The sequence below is a fragment of the Pseudophryne corroboree genome, chromosome 6, assembly GCF_028390025.1.
Source record: "Pseudophryne corroboree isolate aPseCor3 chromosome 6, aPseCor3.hap2, whole genome shotgun sequence".
NCBI classification, from domain to species: domain Eukaryota; kingdom Metazoa; phylum Chordata; class Amphibia; order Anura; family Myobatrachidae; genus Pseudophryne; species Pseudophryne corroboree.
Genome location: NC_086449.1, coordinates 620,763,944 through 620,781,496, shown reverse-complemented (window position 1 = coordinate 620,781,496; position 17,553 = coordinate 620,763,944). Strand labels below are relative to the sequence as shown.

The window sequence follows — 17,553 nt, the reverse complement described above, 5'->3', positions numbered from 1 at the left end:
GCCAATTCAGACACCCGCCTTGCGGATGCCAAGGCTAACAGCATGACCACTTCCCAAGTAAGGAATTTCAACTCAACCTTACGCAAAGGTTCAAACCAATGAGATTGTAGGAACTGCAACACCACATTGAGATCCCATGGTGCCACTGGGGGCACAAAGGGAGGTTGGATGTGCAGCACGCTCTTCACGAAGGTCTGAACTTCTGGAAGGGAGGCCAATTTTTTCAGAAAGAAAATAGATAAGGCCGAAATTTGTACTTTAATGGAGCCTAACTTTAGGCCCGCATCCACACCTGCTTGCAAAAAATGGAGCAAACGCCCCAGCTGAAATTCTTCCGTAGGAGCCTTCTTGGATTCACACCAAGACACATATTTTCTCCAAATACGGTGGTAATGCTTCGCCGTTACTTCTTTTCTAGCCTGAAGTAGTGTGGGAATGACTTCACTGGGAATAACCTATTCGGGCTAGGATTTGGCGTTCACCCGCTATGCCGTCAAACGCAGCCGCGGTAAGTCTTGATACACGCACGGTCCTTGCTGTAACAGGTCCTCTCGTAGAGGAAGATGCCAGAGATCTTCTATGAGTAATTCTTGAAGATCTGGATACCAAGCCCTCCTTGGCCAGTCCGGAACAATGAGGATCGCCTGAACCCTTGTTCTTCTTATGATCTTTATCACCTTCGGAATGAGTGAAAGTGGAGGGAACACATAGACCAGGCATGTCCAAACTGTGGCCCTCCAGCTGTTGAGAAACTACACATCCCAGCATGCCCTGACACAGCTTTAGCATTCTCTGACAGCAAAACTGTGTCTGGGCATGCTGGGATATGTAGTTTCAGAACAGCTGGAGGGCCGCAGTTTGGACATGCCTGACATAGACCGACTGAAACACCCACGGTGTCACCAGGGCATCCACCGCTATTGCTTGAGGGTCCCTCGACCTGGAACAATATCTCTGAAGTTTCTTGTTGAGGCGAGACGCCATCATGTCTATTTGAGGAATTCCCCAACAACTTGTCACTTCTGCAAAGACCTCTTGATGATGACCCCACTCTCCTGGATGGAGATCGTGTCTGCTGAGGAAGTCTGCTTCCCAGTTGTCCACTCCTGGAATGAAGACTGCTGACAGAGCGCTTGCATGTTTCTCCGCCCAGCGAAGAACTTTTGTGGCCTCCGCCATCGCCGCTCTGCTCTTTGTTCCGCCCTGGCGGTTTATGTACGCCACTGCTGTTACGTTGTCTGACTGAATAAAGACGGGCAGACCGCGAAGATGTTCCGCTTGCCGAAGGCCGTTGTAAATGGCCCTTAATTCCAGAATGTTGATGTGCAGAGAAGCTTCCTGGCTTGACCATTTTCCCTGGAAATTTTCCCCCTGTGTGAAAGCTCCCCAGCCTCGGAGACTTGCATCCGTGGTCACCAGGATCCAATCCTGGATCCCGAACCTGCGTCCCTCTAGGAGGTGAGAACTGTGCAGCCACCACAGGAGAGAGATTCTGGTCCTGGAAGACAGGATTATTTTCCGGTGCACGTGGAGGTGAGACCCGGACCACTTGTCCAACAGGTCCCACTGAAACACTCTGGCATGGAACCTGCCAAACTGAATGGCCTCGTAGGCCGCCACCATTTTCCCCAGCAACCGCGTACATTGAAGAATCGACACTCTTGCCGGTTTCAGAATCTGTTTTACCATGTTCTGTATTTCCAGAGCCTTTTCCACTGGAAGAAAAACTCTCTATAATTCTGTATCCAGAATCATACCCAAGAACGACAGCCGTGTTGTCGGAACCAACTGTGATTTTGGCAAGTTTAGGAGCCAACCATGTTGTTGCAGAATTGCCAGGTAAAGCGTAACGTTGTTCAGTAATTTCTCCTTGGATCTCGCCTTTATCAGGAGATCATCCAAGTACGGGATAATTGTGATTCCCTGCTTGCGCAGGAGAACCATCATTTCCGCAATAACCTTGGTGAAAATCCTCGGAGCCGTAGACAGACCAAATGGCAGCGTCTGAAATTGGTAATGACAATCCTGAACAGAAAACCTCAGATAAGCCTGATGAGGAGGATATATGCGGACGTGCAAGTAGGCATCCTTTATGTCGACCGACACCATAAAATCCCCCTCCTCCAGACTGGAGATCACTGCTCGGAGAGATTCCATCTTGAATTTGAATTTTTTCCGATAGAAATTGACGGATTTTAGGTTCAGAATCGGTCTGACTGAGCCATCCGGCTTCGGGACCACGAACAGGCTCGAATAAAAGCCTTCCCCCTGTTGTGACGGGGGTACCGTGACAATGACTTGATTTTGACACAGCTTTAGTATTGCAGCGCAAACTACCTCTCTTTCTGGAAGAGAAGCTGGCAAGGCCGATTTGAAAAATCGGTGAGGGGGCACGCCTTGAAACTCCAAACTGTAACCTTGTGTTACTATTTCCAATACCCAAGGATCCAGGGCCGAGCGAACCCAGACCTGACTGAAAAGTTGGAGACGTGCCCCCACCGGTGCGGACTCCCGCAGAGGAGCCCCAGCGTCATGCGGTGGATTTGGTAGAAGCCGGGGAGGACTTCTGCTCTTGGGAACTTGCCACAGTCTGTGACCTTTTTCCCCTTCCTCTTCCTCTCGTAGCAAGGAAGGAAGACCCTCGTCCTTTTTTGTATTTATTGGGCCGAAAGGACTGCATCTGATAGTGGGCCGTTTTCTTTTGTTGGGCAGGAACATAAGGTAGAAACGATGACTTACCCACGGTAGCCGTAGATACCAGGTCAGTAAGGCCGTCACCAAACAAAACACTACCGTTGAACGGCAGAGACTCCATAGCCTTCTCAGAGTCAGCATCAGCATTCCATTGATGAATCCACAATGCCCTCCTAGCCGAGACCGCCATGGCATTGGCCCTTGATCCCAAAAGGCCAATATCCCTCGCAGCTTCCTTTAGATAGGCTGCAGCGTCCCTGATATGACCCAGTGTCAAAAGCATGCTATCCCTGTCCAGGGAATCCATTTTAGATGACAAGTTATCTGCCCACTTTTCAATGGCGCTACTCACCCATGCCGATGCCACGGCAGGCCTGAGCAGCGTACCTGTAGTGACATAAATGGATTTTAGTGTATTTTCCTGCTTACGGCTTTAGGGCTGCCGTGTCAGGAGACGGAAGCGCCACCTTTTTGGACAGACGCGATAGAGCTTTGTCCACCATGGGGGTTGACTCCCACTTTTCCCTGTCCCCAGAGGGGAACGGATATGCCACCTGAATTCTCTTGGGAACCTGTGACTTCTTGTCAGGATTTTTCCAAGCTTTTTCAAAAAGAGCGTTCAGTTCATGAGAGGGAGGAAACGTCACCTCAGGTCTCTTTCCCTTAAACATGCAGACCCTAGTATCAGGAACAGTAGAGTCTTCCATGATATGTAATACGTCTTTTATCGCCACAATCATGTACTGAATGCTCTTAGCCAGTTTAGGATTCAATCTGGCATCACTATAGTCGACACTGGAATCAGAGTCCATGTCGGTATCTGTATCCGCTATCTGGGTAAATGAACGCTTCTGTGACCCCGAGGGGGTCTGAACTTGTGATAATGCATCCTCCATGGATTTTCTCCATGTCTGGTTCTGAGACTCAGATTTATCCAATCTTTTGTTCAATCAAGCCACATTAGCATTCAAAACACTCAAAACATTTACCCAATCAGCCGTTGGCAGTGCCGACACGGTCACTCCCACAGCCTTTTCTGTCCCCACTCCAGCCTCCTCCTGGGAAGAGCACTCAGCCTCAGACATGTCGACACAAGCGTACCGACACCCACAACACACTGGGGCTATAGGGGACAGACCCACAGCAAAGCCTGTTAGAGAAACACAGAGGGAGTTCTGCCAGCTCACAACCCAGCGTCTATCCCGGTTCTGAAGCGTGTAATATACTGCCCAGACCTAGTAGCGCTTTTAATATCAATAAAATAGCACCAAATCAACCGTGCCCCCCCCCCCCCCCCCCGTTATGCACCCTGTTACATGCACAGCAGTGTGGGCGGCCAGGCTCAGCGTCTCTGCAGCTGTGAAGAGAAAATGGCGCTGGTTAGAGCTGTGAGGGCGCGCTTCAGTCCCGCTTATTTTTGTATATTTATACTGGCGGGGGTCTGTATTTAGTGCCCAGGCACTGTATACTCTTATGCCAGTTGCTATTGAGGTTTTATGCTGCCCTGGGCGCCCCCCCCCCCCACGCCCTGCACCGCCGTTTAGTATGTGGGAGCATGGCGCGCAGCGCGCCAGCTGCGCGGTACCTCAAAAGCCGTCACTGAAATCTTCGCCCGTCACTGAAGTCTTCTGATCTTCTTCTACTCATCCGGCTTCTGACTTCTGGCTCTGCAAGGGGGGTAACGGCGAAGCTCCGGGAACGAGCATCTAGGCGTACCTAGCGATCAGACCTTCTGGAGCTAATGGTGTCCAGTAGCCTAAGAAGCAGAGCCTTGAAACTCACAGAAGTAGGTCTGCTTCTCTCCCCTCAGTCCCACGATGCAGGGAGCCTGTTGCCAGCAGTGCTCCCTGAAAATAATAAACCTAACATAAAGTCTTTTTTCTGAGAAACTTTGGAGAGCTCCTCAGTGTGCATCCAGTCTCACTGGGCACAGAATCTAACTGGAGTCTGGAGGAGGGGCATAGAGGGAGGAGCCAGTTCACACCCATTTAAAGTCTTAAAGTGCCCATGTCTCCTGCGGATCCCGCCTATACCCTATGGTTCTTGAAGCATCCCCAGCATCCTCTAGGACGTATGAGAAACATTGTTCCCGCATAAACTGCAGAATCAGTGTGGGGTTTTCCCACGAGCGACGCGATTTGGGGGGATTTAATGCAGACTTTTTCTCGCAGCTCCATGAGCTGCACGGAAATGTCCGTCACTGGCAACTTGCACGTGGAACTGCGGGGGCTCACGCACGGGGTAAACCGGGGTAACTAAATAAATCCAGGACGGCAGTTATTTGCAGGGTAAACCCAGTGGCTGATTGAATTCCCCCTTTATATCAGAATACATCCAGAATTGCGCATGCCTATCGGCCAACTCAGAATCTGACCCTTATGGGCCCCATACACTAGGACGATAATGCCTGATTTAATCCGATTTTGGGCATTCGGCCCGATATATCGGATGAAATCGGGCATTTTGGAGGTGTTTCCGATCTGATGCGCGTTCCCGTGAGCATCGGATCGGATCCTCCAGATTGAATATGCTGCACATTCAATCGGGTCCGACCCCATAGGCATGGCTGGGATCGGCCAGGATCGCCCAAGATCCATCGTATGCAAAAGGCAAGCATACAATGTATCTTGGGCGATCCTGCCCTTCGGGAGGTTGCCGGGGGTGATCGCCCGCGATATGTCAGACAGACATGTCGCGGTAGTGTATGGGGCCCTTTAGACACTACTGCATTGAAAGGTCTCTATCTGAGATTGTTTGACAAAGCAGATCCACAAATATTGCACTCATGTTCATGTGCTGTAAACTGACAGATGCTCCAAAATTTACAGGAAATAAAATACATTTAAATAATTAAAACTTACATATTGGTACATGTAATAAACATTTATGACTTTACATTGATTTTCCTTAAGCTAAATGCTCAAGCACAACTGTAAGGAAAATCAAACCAGATTCATTGTATGAGGAAGTAGTCAGAAATAAATGCTGTGAACCTACATGCACCAGAATGAAATGATCAAATACACAGTTGAGTTAGTTTCACAAACTAAAACAGGCTATAAAACTCAGTATATAGGGGGTTATTCCGACCCGATCGCATGCTGCGTTCCTCGCAGCTGTTCGACAGGGTCGGAACTGCGCATGCACCACGGCCGCATTGCGCAGGCACGTCGTTGCCCGGTGACGCCCATCACCAGGCAGCGACGCCGCTAGCGAGGAAAGCAGGGAGATTGACAGGAGGAAGGTGGAACCGGGCGGCAACTCACCGTTTTCGGGGAGTGGTGAGTCCAACGCAGGCATGTCCAGGCATTTGGAGGGCGGATGTCTGACGTCAATTCCGGGACCTGCATCGCTGGATCCGTCGCACAGGGTAAGTAACTCTTACCCTGGTCTTCTTTTCCAGGAAACTTTTTTTGCATAGCAGGGCTGCACAAGCAATCGCAGCCCTGCTATGCAGAAATACACTCCCCCATAGGCGGCGTCTAGTTGATCGCACGGTCAGCAAAAAGTTGCTACGTGCGATCAACTCCGAATGACTCCCATAGACTGCAAAGAAGTATTTTTTTATTTTTTTGGTGTATTGTAGATTTTCATCCATTGATTTAGAAAAATCTAAATAACAGACTTATTTGCTGATAGAAGGAGAGGAGGATCTCCACTGTACAGGAATCTATGCATAACAGGGTGTGGTATTGAAGGTCGACCACACTAGGTCGACAGGGATTCTAGGTCGACAAGGTCTTTAGGTCGACATGGTCTAGGTCAAAAGGTCGACATGAGTTTTTTAATCTTTTTGGTGTCGTTTTCGCCGTACAGTGACTGAGAAACCCAATTAGTGCACCACTTCACTCGCCATGCTTCGGGCAAGGTGCCTCGCGGTTCCCAATCGTAGTCCACGTGGATCGTAAAGTATGAAAAAGTTAAAAAAAATAAAAATAATGTGAAAATCTCATGTCGACCTTTTGACCTCTCAACCTAGAACATGTCGACTTAAAGACCCTGTCTATCTAGAAACCCTGTCGACCTAGTTACTGTCGACCAATAGTGGTCGACCTAGACACTGTCGACCTAAGTCTTGTCGACCTAGAGACCGGATACCGCATAGCAGCATTATTCAGATGCTTAAGGGGGGCAAGGAATAGGCTTGGGATGGGAATATTGGAAAGAGAGAGAAGAGCAAAAAAACAGGGTTAATCAGCATTCCCGATATTTAGTTTTGAAAGTTTAATTACTGTACTTCTTTTATGCTGACATACACTGTGAGATAAAAGATAAGGGGGGCGTTTCAATTATTTTGTAGGCGCCCAAACAAAATGGGCGCCCACCAGAGCTATTTACTTGTTAGCAACTAAACACATCTAAAGTCCTGGTTAGGGTACACAAACTCTCATCTGAGCACCCAAACCATGGTGTTTGCGCATATTTCAGCTCACATCTCAGGAGGCTGCAAGCTGAAATGTGTCCCCCTGGCTGCATATACGCCCGAACAGAGCAACAATTAAATAGCTCCACTGGGCGCCATTTAGCAGCAGCCAGGGCGAACAACAACTGATTCGCCCCCCAACTGTCAAAGCAGCATACATTTTATCTGACAAGCTGAACCCATGAGATATCATGTCCATACACTGGGAGATATTTTCTAGTGTATGGCTACACACACACACCTGTGTTCATCTCCTGCGGAGAAAACATTTCCCCGTTTCTCCCCTGTGAAGGAACAGAAGAAATGTCGGGCAGTCGGTCACAGCACTGCATACACTGTCCGATGCAGCCGACTAATTACCAAATCTTTCAGACATCCTGTATAATTTCAGCTTGTCTGACAGACTGATAAGTACTGGTCGGTCATGGCAATACACTGTACAATTACCGGTCATCGGACGTATGGGGCAGATAATTGTTGTATAGTGTATGTCCAGGGCCGGTTCTAGACCTTGCCCCCCCCCCCCCCCCCCCCGAGACATAGGGATAGTGCGCACCTTCGGTGCGCGTGAAAAATGGGGGGTGGCTGCAAAGGAAAGGGGCGTAGTCAGTTTTGCTCCCTGTAGTTTTGCCCCCTGTAGCATTGTGCACCCTGTAGAGCTGTGCCCACAGTAGCTGTTGTGCCCCCTGCAGCTGTTGTGCCCTCTGCAGCTGTGCCCCCAGTAGCTGTTATGCCCCCTGCAGCTGTGCCCCCAGTAGCTGTTATGCCCCCAGTAGCTGTTATGCCCCCTGCAACTGTGCCCCCATTAGTTGTGGCCCCAGTAGTTGTGCCCCCTGCAGCTGTGCTCCCATTAGTTGTAGCCCCAGTAGTTGTGCCCCCCTTAGTGTCCCTCTGCAGCTGTGCCCCCATTAGTTGTGGCCCCAGTAGTTGTTCCCCCCTTAATGTGCCCCCTGAAGCTGTGCCCCCATTAGTTGTGGCCCCAGTAGTTGTGCCCCCCTTAGTGTGCCCCCTGCAGCTGTGCCCCCGTTAGTTGTGCCCACAAGTAGCTGTGCACCTAGTAAAAAAAATAAAAAAATACTTACCAGTCCCGTTCCTGTTCCCGACCACTGCACTCTGTCTCCGCCGCCGGCGCCGCTCCTCTGATTTCTGGGAGAGATGTCATGATGTCTCTCCCATAGCGCTGCACAGAAAGGTCCTCTCCGTGAAGGGAAACTAGACGCTACCTCACTGCGCGTCTAGATTCCCTTCGTGGAGAGGACCTTTTCAAAACCACAGCCGCCGCCATCCTAGTTAATAGCGGCTCTTGCCACGGCGGCAGCGCCCCCGGGACAGCGGCGCCCCGGGCAAAAGTACTGCTTGCCCGTGGCAAGAGCCGCTACTGTATATGTCCAGCATAACAGATGGCTGGAATGTTGGGGGATAATTTAGGACTCGTATACTACCTAAATAATTTTAATTGGGTCTCCAGCGCTGACATAATGGGGGAGATTCAATTGTTTGAAAAGTCAGTTGGGAGTCTGTTTTTTCCTATCTAATAGGCACGAAAAAACAGACACCCAACTGACTTTTCAAACATTTGAATTCCAACCAATGAGTGAACAAACATGGGTTCTTTGGCACATTTAATCTTCCCAATCTACCCATCTTCCCAATCTGCAGTACGCAAGTATGCTTAACACAAATGTTTGAAGAGCAATTTATAAAAAAAAAAAAAATGGAATTCACGTGTTTCAAAGCTGAACGAGAGTACATAGGCCCAGATTTATCAAGCCTTGGAGAGTGATAAATTGCACAGTGATTAAGTAGCAACCACTCAGCTCTTTAACCTTTTTAATGGTATGCCCTGAAATTTTCCGGGGCAAGCTGTGCTGTGCAGACTGGATACCCCTGGAAATTTTCCGGGGCATGCCACTGCTCCCCCACCCTCCTCCTTGCACTTCCCTCGGCCGGTGGACTTTTGAAGAATGACGCGATCGCGTCATGACGTCATTACGCAAAACTCCGCCAGCCAAGCGGAGTACAAGGGAGGAGGTGGGGAGAGGATTTTAGTGCTGGCTGGCTCAGTGATGGCCATTGGTGGGTTATCCAACTATGGTCACCATCGATGGATAACCTAAATGGTGTAAATCCATCTGGAATGGATCCATCGATGGTTTTACCCATCGATGGTCATCCCTGTTTACCGTGCAAATGCTGGTGAACCAGGGGCGTGGCTTAGTGGGTGTCAGGGGGCATGGCTAAGCTCAGTGCCCTGACACTTTGAGAATATTTTTTTTTTTTAAATGGTAGCACTGAACCATCGATGGCGGGAAACCATCTGGTTCTCCCCCATCAATGCTAACAGTATTCGACATCGGTCATAGACCATCGATGATTTTGAATCATGATGGTCGAAGGCTATCCCTAGCTACCCCTAGGAAACTAGCATTCCCTAAGGCAGTGATTTTCAACCTTTTCCAACTCGCGGAACACCATACAACATTTTCAATTGCCTAAGCACACCACCAGTCCTCCAGGGGGGAAAAAACACACATATTGGCTCCCACGGTAATAAAAAAACACACGGGCACTCACAGTAATAAAAGAAATACATTCGTCCCCACAGAACCCCCCCCACACACACACACACATTTGGCCCCCACAGTAATACAACAAACATTTGCCCCCTCAGAATAAAAAAACAAACATTTGCCCCCTCAAGAACAAAAAAAACACACACACTAGCCCCCACAGTATTAAAACACACATTTGCTCCCAAAATAAAAATAAATAAAATACATTGGTTGCTACCTGCTGGTAGAAGAGAAAGGAGCTCAGGTCCCTCAGCGGCTGGAGTCACACTCACAGTGCAGAGCTGTGAGCGGTAGACAGGCATGTAGGCCAGGCATTCCCAACCACGGTCCTCAAGGCACACTAACAGTGCAGGTTTTAGTGATATCCAGGCTTCAGCACAGGTGACTTAATTGGTAGCTCAGTTATTTTGATTCAACCATCTGTGCTGCAGCCTGGATATCACTAAAACCTGCACTGTTGGTGTGCCTTGAGGACCGTGGTTGGGAATGCCTGATGTAGGCTGACTAGCTGCCTGGCTGGCTGTCTGGCTAACTGGAGAGTGGGGCCGGCGTGTGAGCTGGATAGCAGATGGTCGTACGGGCTGGCTGGCGGGCAGACATGCTGCCAGCCATGCTATGTGGCGCGCGTTACCTATGATGTCACGCCGCCGCGTCGCTATAGGTCACAGCTCAGGCGTTCCCAGAAGAGCCCAGCGCTGCCCGCGTGTCCTGGTCCACAGTTTGTGAAGGCGGCTCTGACTCTGTGGCACACTTGTCAACCAGCTGCGGCACACATGGGTTGAAAAACACTGCCCTAAGGCAACGAGCATTCCCCTGTGTCAACGTGCATGGATCCCAGAGCATAAAACCCCTGGCAAAAAGCATGACAGCGCGTGAAACTCCTGGCAATACGCATGAAACCACTGGCAACATGCATGAAACCCCTGGCAACGCGCAGGTCAAAAAAAAAAAAGAATTTACTCACCGGTAATTCTATTTCTCGTAGTCCGTAGTGGATGCTGGGAACTCAGTAAGGACCATGGGGAATAGACGGGCTCCGCAGGAGACTGGGCACTCTAAAGAAAAGATTAGGTACCATCTGGTGTGCACTGGCTCCTCCCTCTATGCCCCTCCTCCAGACCTCAGTTAGGGAAACTGTGCCCGGAAGAGCTGACATTACAAGGAAAGGATTTTTGGAATCCAGGGTAAGACTCATACCAGCCACACCAATCACACCGTACAACTTGTGATAACCTTACCCAGTTAACAGTATGAACAACAACTGAGCCTCACTCAACGGATGGCTCAGAACAATAACCCTTATTTAAGCAATAACTATATACACGTATTGCAGAAAGTCCGCACTTGGGACGGGCGCCCAGCATCCACTACGGACTACGAGAAATAGAATTACCGGTGAGTAAATTCTTATTTTCTCTGACATCCTAGTGGATGCTGGGAACTCCGTAAGGACCATGGGGATTATACCAAAGCTCCCAAACGGGCGGGAGAGTGCGGATGACTCTGCAGCACCGAATGAGCAAACACAAGGTCCTCCTCAGCCATGGTATCAAACTTGTAGAACTTTGCAAAGGTGTTTGAACCCGACCAAGTAGCCGCTCGGCAAAGCTGTAAAGCCGAGACCCCTCAGGCAGCCGCTCAAGAAGAGCCCACCTTCCTTGTGGAATGGGCTTTTACTGATTTTGGATGCGGCAATCCAGCCGCAGAATGAGCCAGCTGAATCGTGCTACAGATCCAGCGAGCAATAGTTTGCTTAGAAGCAGGAGTACCCAGCTTGTTGGGTGCATGCAGGATAAACAGCGAGTCAGTCTTCCTGACTCCAGCCGTTCTGGAAACATATATTTTCAAAGCCCTGACTACGTCCAGCAACTTGGAGTCCTCCAAATCCCGAGTAGCCGCAGGCACCACAATAGGTTGGTTCAAATGAAACGATGATACCACCTTTGGGAGAAATTGGGGACGATTCCTCAATTCTGCCCTGTCCATATGGAAGATCAGATATGGGCTTTTACATGACAAAGCCACCAATTCCGACACACGCCTAGCCGATGCTAAGGCCAACAGCATGACCACTTTCCACGTGAGATACTTTAGTTCCACGGTCTTAAGTGGCTCAAACCAGTGGGATTTCAGGAAATCCAACACAACGTTAAGATCCCAGGGTGCCACTGGTGGCACAAAAGGGGTCTGAATATGCAGCACTCCCTTAACAAACGTCTGAACCTCAGGCAGTGAAGCCAGTTCTTTTTGAAAGAAAATGGATAGGGCCGAAATCTGGACCTTTATGGACCCCAATTTTAGGCCCATAGTCACCCCTGACTGTAGGAAGTGCAGGAAACGACCCAGCTGGAATTCCTCTGTAGGGGCCTTCCTGGCCTCACACCAAGCAACATATTTTCGCCATATACGGTGATAATGCTTTGCTGTCACGTCTTTCCTAGCCTTTATCAGCGTAGGAATAACTTAATCCGGAATGCCCTTTTCCGCTAGGATCCGGCGTTCAACCGCCATGCCGTCAAACGCAGCCGCGGTAAGTCTTGGAACAGACAGGGCCCTTGTTGCAGCAGGTCCTGTCTGAGAGGCAGAGGCCATGGGTCCTCTGTGCGCATTTCTTGCAGTTCCGGGTACCAAGTCCTTCTTGGCCAATCCGGAACAATGAGTATTGTTCTTATTCCTCTCTTTCTTACTATTCTCAGTACCTTGGGTATGAGAGGAAGAGGAGGAAACACATAAACCGACTGGTACACCCACGGTGTCACTAGGGCGTCCACAGCTATCGCCTGAGGGTCCCTTGACCTGGCGCAATATCTTTTTAGCTTTTTGCTGAGGCGGGACGCCATCATGTAAACCTGTGGCAGGTTCCCATCGTTTTGCAATCTGTGTGAAGACTTCTTGATGAAGTCCCCACTCTCCCGGGTGGAGGTCGTGTCTGCTGAGGAAGTCTGCTTCCCAGTTGTCCACTCCCGGAATGAACACTGCTGATAGTGCTTGCACGTGATTCTCCGCCCACCGAAGAATCTTTGTGGCTTCCGCCATTGCCATCCTGCTTCTTGTGCCGCCCTGGCGGTTTACATGGGCGACCGCCGTGATGTTGTCTGACTGAATCAGCACTGGCCGGTTTCGAAGCAGGGGCTCTGCTTGACTCAGGGCGTTGTAAATGGCCCTTAGTTCCAGTATATTTATGTGTAGAGAAGTCTCCAGACTTGACCACAGCCCTTGGAAGTTTCTTCCCTGAGTGACTGCCCCCCATCCTCGGAGGCTTGCATCCGTGGTCACCAGGACCCAGTCCTATATGCCTGCAGCCCTCGAGAAGGTGAGCACTCTGCAGCCACCACAGAAGAGACACCCTGGCCCTTGGGGACAGGGTGATCAGCCGATGCATCTGAAGATGCGATCCGGACCACTTGTCCAACAGACCCCACTGAAAGATCCTTGCATGGAACCTGCCGAAGGGAATGGCTTCATATGAAGCCACCATCTTTCCCAGGACTCGCGTGCAGTGATGCACCGATACCTGTTTTGGTTTCAGGAGGTCCCTGACCAGAGATGCTAATTCCTGGGCCTTCTCCACCGGGAGAAACACCTTCTTCTGTTCTGTGTCCAGATCATGCCCAGGAAAAGCAGACGCGTCGTAGGAATCAGCTGCGACTTTGGAACATTCAGAATCCAGCCGTGCTGTTGCAACACTTCCTGAGAGAGTGCTACGCTGATCAACAACTGCTCCCTGGACCTCGCCTTTATGAGGAGATCGTCCAAGTACGGGATAATTATAACTCCCTTCTTCCGAAGGAGTATCATCATTTCGGCCATTACCTTGGTAAATATCCTCGGTGCCGTGGACAGGCCAAACGGCAACGTCTGGAACTGGTAATGACATTCCTGTACCACAAACCTGAGGTACTCCTGGTGAGGTGGGTAAATGGGGACATGCAAGTAAGCATCCTTGATGTCCAGCGACACCATAAAATCCCCCTCTTCCAGGCTTGCAATAACCGCTCTGAGCTATTCCATTTTGAACTTGAACTTTATATAAGTGTTCAAGGATTTTAAATTCAGAATGGGTCTCACCGAACCGTCCGGTTTCGGTACCACAAACATTGTGGAATAGTAACCCCTTCCCTGTTGAAGGAGGGGGACCCTGATAATCACTTGCTGGAGGTACAGCTTGTGAATTGCCGCCAGTACTACCTCCCTTTCCATGGGGGAAGCTGGCAAGGCTGATTTGAGGTAACGGCGGGGGGGAGTCGCTTCGAATTCCAGCTTGTATCCCTGAGATACAATTTGTACAGCCCAGACATCCACCTGTGAGCGAACCCACTGGTTGCTGAAGTTCCTGGCTCCGCCTGTGGAGCCCCAACGTCATGCGGTGGACTTAGTGGAAGCAGGGGAGGACTTTTGTTCCTGGGAACTGGCTGCATGGTGCAGCTTCTTACCTCTACCCCTGCCTCTGGCAAGAAAGGATGCGCCCCTGACCCTCTTGCATTTCTGAGAACGAAAGGACTGCATTTGATAATACGGTGCTTTCTTAGGCTGTGAGGAAACCTGAGGCAAGAAAGTCGACTTTCCAGCTGTCGCTGTGGACACGAGGTCCGATAGACCGTCCCCAAACAATTCCTCACCCTTATAAGGCAAAACCTCCATGTGTTTTTTAGAATCAGCATCTCCTGTCCATTGCCGAGTCCATAAGACCCTCCTGGCAGAAATGGACATAGCATTAATTCTAGAGCCCAGCAGGCAAATGTCCCTCTGAGCATCCCGCATATATAAGACGACGTCTTTTATATGGCCCAGGGTTAGCAAAACAGTATCCCTGTCGAGGGAATCTATGTCGTCCGACAGAGTATCTGTCCATGCTGCTACAGCACTACACATCCAGGCTGAAGCAATAGTCTCAGTAGAGTACCAGAGTGTGTATACACTGACTTCAGGATAGCTTCCTGCTTTCTATCCGCAGGATCCTTTAGGGCGGCCGTATCCTGAGACGGCAGGGCCACCTTTTTAGATAAGCGTGTCAGAGCCTTGTCCACCCTAGGGGATGTTTCCCAACGTAACCTGTCCGTTGGCGGGAAAGGGTACGCCATCAGTAACCTCTTAGAAATCACTAGTTTCTTATCAGGGTAACTCCACGCTTCTTCACATAATTCATTTAATTCATCAGATGGGGGAAAAGTCACTGGCTGCTTTTTCTCCCCAAACATATAAAACCCTCTTGGTATTAACAGGGTTAATCTCAGAAATGTGTAATACATCTTTCATTGCAATAATCATGTATCGGATGGCCTTGGTCATTTTAGACTGTAAATGTGCCTCATCATCGTCGACACTTGAGTCGGACTCCGTGTCGACATCTGTGTCAACCATCTGAGATAGAGGGCGTTTATGAGCCCCTGACGGTTTCTGAGTCGCCTGGGCAGGCGCGGGCTGAGACCCCGGCTGTCCCAAGGCTGCAGCGTCATCAAACCTTTTATGTAAGGAGCTTACATTGTCGTTTAAGACCTTCCACATATCCATCCAATCAGGTGTCGGCCCCGACGGGGGCGACACCACACTTATCTGCCCTTGCTCCGCCTCCACGTAACCCTCCTCATCAAACATGTCGACACAGCCGTACCGACACACCGCACACACACAGGGAATGCTCAGACTGAGGACAGGACCCCACAAAGTCCTTTGGGGAGACAGAGAAGAGAGTATGCCAGCACACACCACAGCGCTATATAACACAGGGATTTTCACTTATAATAAGTGATTACCCAATAGCTGCCTTATATGTTTTATTTGCGCCTAAATTTATGTGCCCCCCCTCTCTTTTTTACCCTTCTTGTACCTGGATACTGCAGGGGAGAGCCTGGGGAGCTGCTTCCAGCGGAGCTGTGAAGAGAAAATGGCGCTGGTGTGCTGAGGAAGAAGGCCCCGCCCCCTCAGTTGCGGGCTTCTGTCCCGCTTTCTGTGTAAAAAAAATGGCGGGGGTTTTTACATATATACAGTGCTAGACTGTATATATGTATTTTTATTGCCAAAAGGTACTTCAATTGCTGCCCAGGGCGCCCCCCCCCCCCCCCAGCGCCCTGCACCCTACAGTGACCGGAGTGTGTAAGTGTGCTGGGAGCAATGGCGCACAGCTGCGGTGCTGTGCCCTACCTTAAATGAAGACAGGAGTCTTCTGCCGCCGATTTCGTCGTCTTCAAGCTTCTGTTCTTCTGGCTCTGCGAGGGGGACGGCGGTGCGGCTCCGGGAACGGACGATCGAGGACAGGTGCCTGTGTTCGAACACTCTGGAGCTAATGGTGTCCAGTAGCTTAAGAAGCACAAGCTAGCTGCAAGCAGGTAGGTTTGCTTCTCTCCCCTTAGTCCCACGTAGCAGTGAGTCTGTTGCCAGCAGAAGCTCACTGAAAATAAAAAACCTAATAAATACTTTCTTTACTAGTAAGCTCATTAGAGCCCACTAGGAGCACCCAGCTCTGGCCGGGCACAGATTCTAACTGAGGTCTGGAGGAGGGGCATAGAGGGAGCAGCCAGTGCACACCAGATAGTACCTAATCTTTTCTTTAGAGTGCCCAGTCTCCTGCGGAGCCCGTCTATTTCCCATGGTCCTTACGGAGTTCCCAGCATCCACTAGAACGTCAGAGAAATTAAAAACCTACCCTGGGAGGTGTGACCAAATTCCAAAAAGTCACCACTGAAGGGGTTAAGGGCTGTACACACGTATTGATGTGTACAGAGATGTGTGCTGAGCAATCTAGCACAGATCGCTCAGCACACATCTCTCCCCCGCTCAGCACACAGCGTGATGTGTGCCGAGCAAGGGGGGAGGGGGGGGGGGGGGACACTCACTTCACTCAGAGGTGAAGTGAGCGATCTGTCTAGATCGTGCCTGCATGCGGGCCAATCTAGAGTCAGCGATAGCTAAGGGCGGTGCCGCGCATCGCTATTGCTATGGGGCTTACGGAACCTCTAGTCAGATTGCTTAGAAATTAAGCACGTATCTCTCCGTGCGTATCCCCCTGAACCGTCAAATTCTGTGGTTTCCCTATTGAATTGGTTAAAAAAATGACCTAAGCCATCAATAAGTGATTTATTTAACATTACCACTAATATTAATAATATATGAATGGGAAAGATTCCCAAATATCCCCCCCCCCCCCCCCCCCCCCCAAAAAAAAAAAAGTGTAAATGCCCTTTTGGTCCACAAGCTGACCCACATGCTGAACCCCATCAGGGTTCATTCCTCCAAAGCCTAATTCCGTAAGTCCATTATGAGTAAAGGAGGGTACTGACGGGAGAGATGTGTGCTGAGCGATCTTAACACAGACCGCTCAGCACACATCTCTCCCCCTCGCTCAGCACAGCGCGATGTGCTGAGCGAGGGGGACGGACGGGGACCCGCTCGCTTCACACAGCGGTGAAGTGAGCGACCAGCTAGATTGAGCCTGCATGCAGGCCAATCTAGCACCGGTGATAGCGATGTGCGGGGCCGCGCATCGCTATTGCTGGGGGGCATACACACGGCAGATCCGTTCTTAAAATCTAAGCAATCTAGTCAGATTGCTTATATTTTAAACACGGATCTCTCTATGTGTACCCCCCTTTAGAGGAGTGAGAGAAGTCTTACAAAGTGAAGCAAGATAAGGTAAACTATGGTTTACTCCCTGAACGATAGTGCTTTCAAATTTTAGTCCATTGGTTTGAGCCAACCAACAAGGCCCAGTTTAATACTCTAGTGAGCACTATAGCTCTTACCTCTCTAGGCACCATGCTGTGGAGTTAAGATAATTAGCTCAGGGGAACTTTAATATGGACTGCCTGGAAGACATACAGTAACCTGGCAACTATATTCATCTTGTTTACATTGATTCTCCCAAAC

General features: G+C 50.0%; 1 protein-coding gene across 1 annotated transcript in view; it reads right to left on the bottom strand.

The window, feature by feature from the left end:
* DPYSL3 (dihydropyrimidinase like 3) overlaps positions 1–17,553 on the bottom strand; it is a 319,685-nt gene that overhangs the window by 163,642 nt on the left and 138,490 nt on the right. The window lies entirely within an intron of this gene.